The following is a 9,464-nucleotide window of genomic DNA, read 5'->3' as shown; positions in this document are numbered from 1 at the left end:
TTTTGGTGTTTTTTTTCTCACAAAGTAATATTATGTAGAGACAGAGAGGTCAGAGCATGCAGCAGAGGAGTTTACACTGCACCGAACCTGGAAAAACCCAAGCAGCCCCTCTCTGCCAGGCTGTACCAGAGCCCCTGGGGCAAAGCTGCTGCCCAAGGACCCCCGAACACCCCGGGGAGGGACCCTCGGAGGTCACCGAAGGGTCCGGGGTGGGCGGGGATCCCCCTTTTTCTGTGTGCTCCCCCCCAAGCCCTCCCTACCTGGGGATGGTGATGCACTTGGTGTTGATGTTTGCGTGGTGATCGCCTTCTCCAGCTCGTCCAGCTGCCCCGTCTTCTTCAGCTTCTTCACCAAGCTCTTCACCGCTTCTCGCACCATTTCTCCTCCTGCCCGTTCTGCTCCCCTTTCTTCCAGCCCAGGAGCCGCTTGACGATGGGAGGAGTGAAAGGCAGGATGGAGGACATGCTGGCTCTGCCGGCAGGGCCCCGGGTGCCGTTGGCTCCGCACTCTCCGCTCCGCGCAGGCCCCGCACCACAAAACGCGGCCCCGAGTGCCGGTGCCCGGCCCGGCCCCGCTCCGCTCCCCTCACCCGCCCGCCGGTGCCTCAGCGCCTCGGGCCCGCGGCACCAAACTTTGCCCGGAGTTCGCCGCCTCCCCCGGCGGTGGTGGCGGCGGCAGCAGCTCCCTCCTCCCCCCCCTGCCCCGCTCTGTGTGTGCGGAGCGGCGCCCACTCCAGCTCATTCCCAGTCTGTCTCTCATGCAAATTGCCTGCTGGCCGCCCTGGCCCGGCTTCCACCCCCTCCTCCCCTCCCAAACGCGCTCACTCACGCCGCAGAGAGAGGGAGGGAGGGCGGGCGGGGAGGCGGACGGCCCGGCGGGAACTCCGCTTCTCCCCCCCCCCCCTTGAATCCCCTCTTTCCCTGTCCCGCTCCTCCCCGCAGCCGCGGAGGCCCCGCTCCCTGGGCGGGATGGGGCTTGGAGCTGGGAGCTTTCCCTCCTCCCTCCTTCCCTCAGCCCCGATCCAACGCGGTTCCCTCTCCGCGGCCTTCCCGGCGCGAGCCCCCTCAGAGCTCCGGGCGGGAAACTCCTTCCTCCCCTCAGGGCCGCCGCGGCGGGAAGGAAGAGTCCTCACCCCACACCGGGAGAACCTCGGGGGGCAAGAGTCCTCACCCCACACCGGGAGATCCTCGGGGGGCAAGAGTCCTTACCCCACACCGGGAGACCCTCTGGGGGCAAGAGTCCTCACCCCACACCGGGAGATCCTCGGGGGTAAGAGTCCTCACCCCTCACCGGGAGACCCTCCTGGGGAGACTCTGCCCGCCCCACAGCGCGGAGACCCTCGCCGAACCGGCGGTTCCCCGGCGGGACTGCCCCGCGGTTCGGATTCGTCGCTGTGGGCTGAAGGAGAGGTGTAGAAAAGCCCAGAGGCGAGGTGAGGAGCGGTGCCTGGGACGAACCCCATCGAGGGCAAAAATAAACGCAAAAGACAAAGTCCCCTGGGTGAGGGGATTGGGAAGGGTGGGTTGGAGACGGTTTTCCCCCGTGGGAAGGTGTTGCCACCCAGAGATAATCAAACACAACTTGGTCAGTCGTACCCAGACAATCGGCACTTTTTTTGTTTCAACCCTTCTAATTTACTGTTCCATTCCCTCATCTTTCCACCTCGAGCATCAGGTACCCGAATAATTTTCACTCTGTATCAGGCACAAATGACACCCTGGAGATGTTTACTACCAGACCCGGTCTGAAATTCTCAGACGGAATATTTTGTCAGAGGACCAACAGTTTGCTCAGATCTAGGTGGTTTGCAGAGATACTTGGGTTTGGGCTGACTCAGGGTGGCTCCCAGCCTCCATTTCCAGTTTCTCACTTTCCATCACTGGACACACAGGGCTCTCACTCTCCCCAGTCTCTAGCATCATCCTCCCCTCCATGCTGAAAAGGAGCCCAGGCCCCCCAAAAATGTCCATAGACAAACCCTAGCTCCTCAGAACCCCAATTCTCTGATAAATCACCCCAAAATCATGAAGTGGCAGGCACAGCAGCCTTGCAAGGAGGCTGGGGGGCACCTGCAGAAGCACTGGGTGCTGAGGCAGGTTCACATTTCTCAACTCCAGCTGCTTCCCAGGAGCAAAGGGGTAAAATTTCGGGGGTCCTAGCTCCCAAATTCTGCTTTCAATCTGAGATTTATTCCCCAGTTTTCTCTATCAGCCAGGATGGTGGCGAGCCTGAAAATTTGGGAAGCCTCTGGGGAATGCTCAGCTTCTCCGAGACATTCTTGCCAACCCACATTCTCATATTCCAGGTTCCAGTGCAACCCAGTGGGGAGACTCCTCGAAAGCCAGAATCCAAAAAGCTTCCCTTGCCTGTGGATTTGGAGCAGCCAGCTGTACAGATTGCCTTGTGGCAAGTAAGGAACCTATGGGTTCAGACAGAGTCTGAGCCTCAAAGGCAACTGGCTTGGAGTTCACAGGGATTTAAAACAAACAGTGTGTTTTATTCCAAATTGACAGGACCAAATTTTGGAATATCAATACTGGATATAAAATTCTCCCTTCTCTTTCTTTTCTTTTCCCCTCCAGCATTCTCATATTATTCCCCAACATGCATTCCCTGAGTGTCTTGCATTTTGGAGGCTCACCACTAAAATTTTGGAGTGTTGCCCTGACCCAGTTTTTGGCTGCCTCAGTTGAAATGCCTGGAGCAGAGAGATGTGGAACCCCTGTGGATGATCCCAACATCATTTGGGGAAATAGTTCCTCAGTACTTCTCAAACTATGCAAACAGATTTTGACACAAATGACACTACAAGCAGGACCCCCAGATTACTGTCTGTGGCTAGTGCCATGGACTTGATACATATTTGTAGTTTTCTGAAAAGAGGTGGTGATTAGTTATGAATTCAGGCTTTTAAAAGAAAAATAACCAACTTTCCCAACATTTGAGAATAATCTGAATATGTGAATCTAGTGAACACATATGGTGAAGTTGAATACATACGGTTCAGCAGGGCTTCCAGAATTTTCTGTACATATCCCTGGGCTAAGCTTCACTCCATTAGACTCACATGGCAAGTGATCAACTGGGGAAATCTGAATAAGGAGGAGGAAAGGAAGAGCTGAGTGTTTTGCTCACACTTGTACAATGGTTTAGTGGCTAAAGGGTGAATAGAATTTGCTAAACACTAAAGCAAACTGGGTCTCACTTGCTTACAATCTCATAAATGAAGCGTAGGCAGCTAAACCACTGAGCCAGACTCTGGGCCACAGCAGCACTGTGAACTATTGAAAACAAATAAACATTTGGGTTTGGGATGCAGAATAAATTTTGGCTATTAAGGACTTGAGACTTTATGGAACAGCTTGTGTGCCTGCTGGAGTTACCTGTTCCATGAAACATGACTTTCTGACCCCCTAGACAGCAAGCCTTTATTTCGGTGCATTTTGGACACTGTCACAATGGAAAAAATGACAGGAAAAGACAGGAGCATCCCAGTTTTGCATGGTCTGGATCCATTTGCTGATTGACAAAAGGTCTGACATCTTATAAGCCACCTCTAGGCAGGGTAAGTTTATGCATTTCTTTGGGAGGTAATTGTTTGTTTGCTTATTAACAATCATTATCTTTCTGTCTGTGGATAGTACAGGTTCTGTACACTGCAGTTTGCTCTTACTGCAAAACAAAGATGTATTTAGTCTATAATAATGAGACAAAAAATATACTTTGAGGGAAAAAACATCCCCTTTATGGCTATCCTGCATTTTTACCCTTTTGCTAGTACACTAGCACCTTAACAATTACTGAAAAATAACCTCCACATACCCTATTTAGTAATAGGATCAATCAGTGAATAAGAACACAATTTCAACTTTACTTTCATAAAGAGAAAAACTGGGCTTTGATTCAGGAACAACATAAAATTAGCACAAGAAACAAGAAGGTGTCTCCTGAAGCTCACACACTCTTCCCTACCTTTATTAGAAATATTTTAACAGCTTCAGAGAGACTGCAGAACAGCTCCTGTGCTCTGCTCCATGGTCCCTTTATATCCTTCAAGCAGGGGGAAGGGACTGAGGGATTTTGGGGCAGATAGGAAGGCTTTTCCATAGCTCTCCCTGCCTGAGCAGGGGCATGCTGGAGCAGGCAGGCTGGGGGAAGCATGGCCAGAGCCAGACAGTTCCTAGGGGAGCCTGGTGCCTGCTCAAACAGCTCCCAGGCTGCCCTAACATGCACTTGTGGCTAGCTTGAAAAGCAAGGAGTGGTTGGGAACCATCTTTTAACATCCTGCCCCCATCTTCCTTTCGCTGAAATACAAAATATCATCTCCTTTGTGGGCACTACCTGCGTGTGGCACCGAGTTCTTAGGAGGGCACTCACCAAGATAGGTGACAACCTGTGAAGTTGACAGCAGGTAGGGGTTTACTGGAGCAGCCAAGAGGACTGTGACCTCCTCAACTTCATTTGCTTCAGTACCAGCTGCAGTGAAAGGTGAAAGGACTGCTGCTGCTGCAGGACTGAAAAGGAGGGGATCATTTGAAATCATGTTGCATTGATATGTTAGCTTGTAAATCAGGGCTATGACATTTAACTTGGATCTCTGTCACATATAATATGCATAAACAAGAGAAAGTGTGGGAGCTTTCCTTGGTTTTAAGGTAATATATATATATGTAGAATGGCATTTATATGCAAGCAAATCTGTCTTAATCACTCAGAACAAAACCTACAGGAATATTACTTTTCGGGTGAGTCACGAGCAAACCGAGGTCACCCTAAGTTAATGTCTTCAGAGTTAGCTTCAGCACTGTGAAACACAGACAAATCCTTCCAGGCTACAGCAATTATTCTTCTCTACCCATGAGAGAACATATACCATAAAAAACTGCTTTGTTGAAAATTCAGGATACTTAATACACACAAGCAAATTCACCTGCATGTTCCAGGAGGCTCAGCAGTATAAAAATCACCCAGCTACCTCTGACCAGAGGTCTAGTTAAGCCAGAATCCTGTCTGTAACCATGGCAGTACCTCTTGCCTAAGGAAAAAATGCAAGGCAGCAGCATGCCCAGAGTCATCTGTCTTCTAATATACTTCTGATTTTTGGTAGTTATTTGTGGAGGCAGTCCTGGAGTTACCTCCCCCAGAGAGGACATTCCTACCTACCAAGACATCCCTCCTCCTGGCTTACAGGTGTGAGTGGCCTCCACTAGACCCTGTTGCCCCATATGGGACACAGAGCTGCTCTGAAGATGGACTGAAGTTGTCAAATGAAAATATATTGCCTGTAAGAGTCCTTCACTGCTTATTTTACAAACCAGAGAGTATTTGGGATCCTATAGGAAGGGCAGTGCTGTGTACTCAGGGCAGGTGAGTGCTTGCCTGGGAAATCAGATGTTTTGCCTCTCTGCCACAGCTTCTATGTGATATTTGGCAACTTTGGCCAAAACCATGGGTGTTTATAGTGTCCCCTCTCCTTCAGGAGGTCTGGTCTGCAGCAGGGCACACACAGCTGCATGTCCTGCTTCAGTAAAACAGGACATCCTGGTGGCCCAGGTCCTCAAGTCCCTCCTTAAAAAACACCCCTCTAGCAGAGTTTTTGAATTGTGATCCTAACTCTGTTTTCCCCTGATCCTTGAAGCCTTGGTTTTGAAATCTTAATTTCCTTATCTGATAACTCAAGGTCATTTACAGGTGCCCAGTGACAGGAGATGGCAGTCAATGGTTATAGAGGGTAGCTCTTTAGTTTGGTAGGTTGTTTTGTTTTGTTTTGTTTCTTTTTGTAAGAGAGAATAATGCATCTTGCTGGGGACATGACAAGATCTTTCCCTGCAGAGATCTCAGAGGACAGGAGGGGTGGATACAGGGACACAAGAGCCTCCTGAGGCCAAGCCCTGGGTTGAACCACTGTCATTAGGAGAAGGCCTGATCTAATCTTTACAAATGCATTAACAGCCTGAAATTAACATGCTTTCACTTAACCTGAGGTAAAACTTGACTACTTCAGCCATCTGGGCAGATACCCTGATGGCATGGAGTGGGGTATTTTCAACACCCAGCTCTGGGAGGTGCCAGCACCTGCAAACACTCAGCACAGCTGCTGTCAGGCTGGTTCTTGGGGGGTTGCACACACACACACAAACACTTGGCCTGGTCCAAATCTTGCAACCTGAAATGTCAGAATTTTTGAAGTTTGGCAGGGTTTAAATAAGAGCCAAGTTTATCAGTTATAGGGAAGCTTCTCCTTATAACACAAGAAGCTCTGGTTATAACAAGCAACTCACAGATAGTCTCTTGCAGTACAAAAAGCACCAGTAAAAAAGCTGCAGCCAGAAAAAAAAAAGTAACAGGCCAAGCCTCAAAACTCCAAACACAGAGACTGGCTACAGGTAACACAAAAACTCCAGCTCCCAGCCACAAGCATTTCATTTGAGATTCTTTTCCTGTGTCCATATATGACTGTCTGTCCCTTCTGAATTCCATGCTGTCTCTACACCCTTTTCTTTGCCAGGGCACATCTGTTTAAGTCTTCATTTGGGCTTTTGAAGTGGGCATTTTCTATCCAGCTGAACTTTAAAAAAAGATCCTGAGCAAAGGTCTTTAACAAGTAAATATAAATATATTCTTTTTTATGAATAGGCCCCTGTTTTCACATGTTCCACTTGCAATGGCCTCTTGTCCACAACTCCTGGCATATGAGAACCCTCTCCGGGAAAAAACAGACTCCTGGAAGAATCCACTTCTGGTTGTGCACAAGGGACAAAGAACATTAAAAAAAACCAAGAATGTCACTCATGCTGCAGGGGGAAATCCCACCATTGTGCTGCAGTCTTGAGTAGCAGAAACCACCCTGGCCAAGGGGCTGGAACTGACACCCCCCTCAGTGCGAGAGAGAAATCCTGACTTGGATTCAAGCTGTGGGGCTCAGACACCTTTGGCTTTCTCCAGCATCTGTGCTGCAGCAGCAAAACTTGGGGCTGCCTGTAAGGTACATCCATGCACACACACCAGAGAACAAAAGCTTTGGATCTCAGCCCTGCCTCAACAAAGTCAAGTTGTAATTTTATTTACCAGAGAGTTAGCCAGTAGTTTTTATGTGGTGACTCCTCTTCATTAAAACCAACGGTTAAAAGCTGCTCACTTTCTCATTACTGAGGTTTACTTAATTAAGAAATGCCATTATCCCCCTTTTTTTGCTTTAATTTTTAACCTGAAATGGAGTTGAGGCCCCACAGAAGGGCTGTCCTCATCTGAATCAAGAGCCCTCTTTAAGGCAGCAGCAGGAAGGATTGGCATGGAATTATTTGCCCATGAATATTATGTTAATATTTATACACGGCTTGCTTAGATAAGAAAAACAACTTGGAGATTTATGGGTGAAGTTTTCTGTGGCCATGCTTTGGGGAGAAACTTTCCAAGCTCTGTGTAGAAACCCAAGTGCTGATCTTGCCCCCTGGGCTGTTTAATGTGTAACCCAAGAAAGAGCATTCTTCAGGATCAAAACAAAACAAAAACAGAAAAAAAAAAGCCCCAAACCACTACAATGTGCCTGCTTTTCTTTTCTGCTGAGAGTTTCACTACATTTTGAAGAGTGATCACATCAATATGGGGATCCTCAAATACAACTGAGCTAGAGAAAGTCCACAAACTGTTCACATACATAAAACCCTGGCTTTACTTTTCCTTCAGCCTTCATCTGTGTTCTTACTATTGCAAAAATGCAGCTTTGCTTTTTCATAACATTTTCCTAAAGCTGAAGCCTTGCTAAGGCTCCAGGAACAGCCCAGAAGGGGAAGAAAAATCACAAAGAAAAGCTCCTGCTCTCTGTGTGCAAGAGGAGCAATGATTACTCCTTGTTTATTTGTTCTGGGGGGGGGGGAAATAAAGTGCTTTGTGTGAGGGCTCTTTGCGGCAAGGCTGAAACACTCTCAGGGCCCTGCTAAAGCTCTGCCAAGTTTGTCAGAAGAAGGGAAAGCAATCTGGGCAGACTGCCCTAAATTAAAACTAAACCCAAATCAAATTCAGTTTAAGCACCCAGAGTAGCACTTGATAAAGAGGCTAAAGGCAGAATTACCAACTCAAGCACTCAGAACTCCTAAGTCAGGACCCCAGCATAAAATCAAATGGGCTTAAAATTGCAGCAATTAAAGTCAAATAATAATAATAACAATGCTGCTTCCTTCTTTCTGCTCTTTTTTGCATCTCAAAAAGACTCATGTTTCCTACCTTGTCTTGGCCCACATAAGGAGATGGAATGAAAGGAAGGGGGAGGTTCTGATGCAATTATAGGTTTCTGGGAGCTCAGGGCTTTAAGAAACCTCACCTGTGTGAGGCTTGCAGAAAAACCTGTGAGAGGTAGAACAATAAAAAAGAAACCAGAGCTGGGGAGCAAATGCAATTAATTATAAATTTATCTGAGATACCAAACAAATTAAGGAAACCTCAAACACTGCTTTATTGTTCCACGTTGGGATCCTGCACTATTTATTCTTTCTTCCAGGATGAGCTAATCAGCATAACTTGGATCTGTGTCAAGATTTCAACCCAGAGCTCAAGGCTGCCTACAGAAGGCTTCTTGTTGGTTTGATAGGAGCTTTGGAATATTATTTTTTGGGGGCTGATAAAGGCACATCACTGGTTACAAAGCTTTTTGTAATGTATCAGAGCACAATTTTTTCAATATCCATGGCCTTCCCCCCCTCTCTGGAGTTGGAATTCCCATGATTCAGCACTCAGAGTCCCTGTAAAGGTAATGGAAGCCAATTTAGGCACCTGGGTGCAGCCCTGATAGAGATTTCCAAAGACACACGTGGGTTTTATGACCTTACTACTTTTTTTCTGCCTCTTCTCTTTTATCACAACTTCAGATACCTCTTCACACAAAGTCTGTCCTCTATTTTAAGCAGCACTTATAGCTGTCATTTATTGATTTACCTATTTTAAAGTCACCAAAACAAATGCTGTGGGTACAGTTTTGGTTACCTAACATTTATTTAACTTACTCACACAGACCTGGAACAGAACAGTAATTAAACTGAACCCTGAATCTCTATTCCCATGTGATCACCCTCATTACCTCTGCTCTCAAGGTTGATCTGACAAATAACTTTTATTTAGACTCATTTTCCCCACCTTCCCCAAAGGCACCTGAGTTGTTTGCATCTCCCCACTAGAGAAAGTAAAATCTAATTTACAGTGCAAAGAGGGAGCTGGGTAAAAGAGAGTCTGCTTCTTGATTTGGGAAGACCTGATCTGAAAGCCACTACAGGCAAGAAATCAGAGCTCATAAAGAGTCTGAGGGTAGAAAAAGAGGATGCCACAACTCAGTTCCCACATGTCTGGTGTTTCCTTGCTTTCTCATATAAATTCCCATCAAAGAATGCATAGAAATTTTATCATCACTTGTAGGACACAGAGAGAGTATTAAACCCAGAACACTTGGCCTTATGTCACGTGGACAAACTGCT

At 47.3% G+C, this 9,464-nt stretch overlaps 1 long non-coding RNA gene across 1 annotated transcript; it reads left to right on the top strand.

The window, feature by feature from the left end:
- The first annotated feature begins 1,370 nt into the window (after positions 1-1,370).
- Positions 1,371-6,925, top strand: LOC115598816. The gene is made up of 3 exons (XR_003987942.1): positions 1,371-1,432; positions 2,306-2,410; positions 6,637-6,925. It is a non-coding gene; the product is annotated as an uncharacterized LOC115598816 (long non-coding RNA).
- The last annotated feature ends 2,539 nt before the right edge of the window (positions 6,926-9,464 follow it).

This window comes from Calypte anna, chromosome 10 (genome assembly GCF_003957555.1).
Source record: "Calypte anna isolate BGI_N300 chromosome 10, bCalAnn1_v1.p, whole genome shotgun sequence".
NCBI lineage: Eukaryota > Metazoa > Chordata > Aves > Apodiformes > Trochilidae > Calypte > Calypte anna.
This window is presented reverse-complemented; position numbering and strand designations above follow the sequence as displayed.